This window comes from Bidens hawaiensis, unplaced genomic scaffold, assembly GCF_021521415.1.
Source record: "Bidens hawaiensis isolate Kalapana, Puna unplaced genomic scaffold, B.hawaiensis_p1.1 tig00052552_1, whole genome shotgun sequence".
Classification (NCBI taxonomy): Eukaryota; Viridiplantae; Streptophyta; class Magnoliopsida; order Asterales; family Asteraceae; genus Bidens; species Bidens hawaiensis.
In genome coordinates, this window is record NW_027499460.1 from 80,818 (window position 1) to 84,003 (window position 3,186).

Sequence of the window (3,186 nt, forward strand, 5' to 3'; positions counted from 1 at the left end):
TTTCATCCTTGTGCCCTAAAAGGAGAGTTAAACTGAAACGTGAATAATCATCAAAAATCACAAGACAATGGGCTTTTTGACCGATTGCTGATGGATGGATACTAAATAAATCCATATGAAATGTAGGTCCCAAAACGACCACTCGAACAGTTGTTGCACTTGATAAACGTGTCGAGACGGGTGCTGTAAATCAAACGACTGAACAAAAATACAAAGATAATATGGATAGTGAACAATCTCGCTATCGGTAAAAGATTAATACATTAAACGAACCGACCCCACCCAAGGTGAGCTCCCATTGGGTGGGTGATTTGCACAATTGAAAACACACGCATACAAAGACATAAATATGACATATTTATAGCCCAACACAACACAAATAAACTAAAAGATTTCCCCGTTGAAGTTAAAAGCGTGTCGAAGCTCTAGTTTCATGTCCGGTTTTGCTCGCCGACATTAATAATTATCTTGACCAAAATATATAATGGGTTTCGTCATTTGATATCGCAAGTCACTGAAATTGGCCGTACAATCACACCCTTGGCTTGTGATATCAAAACATTGTCGAACCGTGTCTCGCATCTTCACGAATAAACCCGATAAAGTCGAAACCTCTTCAATCACCCCCTAAAGGTATGATCACCAGGGACAATGATCAAATAAAAAAAGCTTGTTATTTCCTCTTTAAATCCAAATTCGTATCCAATTTGTTCGAAGTTTCTTAACTTCTCGAACGCCTTGAAAATAATATAGAAATAACATGATTTAAACACGGTCCAATAATGAAGAAAAACCCGATCGAAATTGACTTTCTTCAGTTGGTCAACCCCTAACGACAATTATTTCTTGGCCCAAAATAAAAAATCTCATCCGGCTTGGTATTTCTATGATATGCAGATTGGCCCAAAACTAAAACAAAACCCAACAGCCCAACAAATATCATGGAGGTCCATTTAGTTCATACAGCCCAACACACATTGAGCCCAAGTACCAAGCCCATCTCACTTGATGACCATATTAGGGCACAAACCACAAACCATAACAATTTGGTGAAGAAAAGATGCAGCAGCCGCCACCAGCCATCATCCGGCCAACCAGCACCGGAAAACCGCGGCCACCACAACAGCCGTTGGCCGCCATCGTCCAAGCCGTAACAGCCACCGCCTCTGTCATCTTCAACACCAAACACCACTCCAACATCACCAAGCTGTCACCTTGTCGTGACCATATCTGACCCGTTGGAAAACTGATTTCGGCGACAACGCCCTTCGCCGGAAAACCGGCTTCTGGCCTCCGCCGCCACCACTACAGCCCCTATAGCCCAGCACCGTCATTTCTTCTCACCCCGGCCACAACGGCCACTCATGACCCCGGTGACCTGCTTCCTTCGTCGGAAAAGCGATCTCTGGCTACCTCCATGGCCAAACAACTCTCTTCTTTCACCTTTCTTTCTTTGTTTTGACCATAAAACTGTTGGATTTTATGTTCCATGTTGATGTCCGGAATCACCAGAAAACATGATCCGGTGACATCACACCATGTCACCGGAGACCTTTGTGAACCACCACCATTGTAACCATCATAATACTCATTAGCAAATCCAACCCGGAAAGCCGACATCATCTCCAGATCTGAAACTCGAGATGAACCTCAAACACTTTTATTTCCAAGATCTTAAACTTCATTTCCAAACTTTTAACTTTATTTTCAAACTTCAACGGAATTAACGTCTCGGTTCGGGTAATAGCGGAAATAGAACCCAAATATCAAGAGCAAAGTTGAATCATAAGATTTGACCCGCTTTGATACCAATTGTTGGTACCAAAACAACCACTCGAACGGTTTTTGCACTTGATAAACGTGTCGAGACGGGTGCCTTAAATCAAACGACCGAACAAAAATACAAAGATAATATGGATAGTGAACGATCTCATTATCGGTAAAAGATTAATACATTAAACGAACTGACCCCACCCAAGGTGAGCTCCCCTTGGGTGGGTGATTTACACACTTGAAAACACACACATACAAAGACATAAATATGACATATTTATAGCCTAACACAACACAAATAAACTAAAAGATCTCCCCGTTGAAGTTAAACGCGTGACGAAGCTCTCGTTTCGTGTCCGGTTTTGCTCGCCGACATTAATAATTATCTTAACTAGAATATATAACGGGTTTCGTCATTTGATATCGCAAGTCACTAAAGTTGGCCTTACAGTAACAGTTGAAGAACGAAATCTATGGAATTGGTCGTCTTGGGTTTGTAAGGGAGCTTGTGTTGCTTGCATTTAGAGCACAAAATACATTTTTCAATGTAAGAGAAAGTTTTGACAGGAAATCCTCTCACATGCTCACCTTTGACCAGTTTGTTTAAGTTTTTAAAGTTTACGTGGGCAAGACGTTTATGCCATAGAGAAGACTCGTTCTCCAAGGCCTTAGATATTAAATCTGAAGCAGTCCTACATGAGTAAGAGCTATTCATGTCTAATATATATGCATCATTATGCCTTAAAGTACACATCAATATCCATTCTTCAAGGACTTTGAAACCTTGCTTTAAGATCAGGCATTCATTTTCTGTTAATAAAGTGGAGTACAGTAGATCACAAATTTGTGAGACACTGAGCAGATTGTGATTCAATGCTCCACCAAATTGACATCATCAAACATCAAGATTCCGTTTGATAATCTTCCCTTTTTTGTAATGTTCCCTCCCTTGTCAACGACAAATGAAACGTGTCCACCATCAAACGGTTTAACGTCGAATATTAAGGACTCGTCTTGCGTCATGTGTTAGGTTTAGTCACTGTCTAGGTACCAAATACTGTTGACAAACCTTCTTCCCGAGACTTAGATGTCTCTGGAAAGTCAACCACAATATTTCCAAATTTTATTTTCTTGTCAGGAATTATGAAGTGTTGGGGTGTGTCAGAATCCGAAGAACAATCCTTAGGAATCCATGCAGATGCAGGTTTCCTAGTCTTGGAAGACTTTCTGGACTGTCTTCTTCTTGGTTTTAAAACAAAACCCTTAGATCTTTCAATCTTTGGATTTATTTTTATGATTCTTTTTGGCGAGTTCTTTGATCTTTCAGGCTTTGAACTTCCAAAAAGGTGGTCTTCTGGTTTTTCTGTTTTTAGATCTCATTTTCATTTTACTGGCAGAACTATCAGATTGATC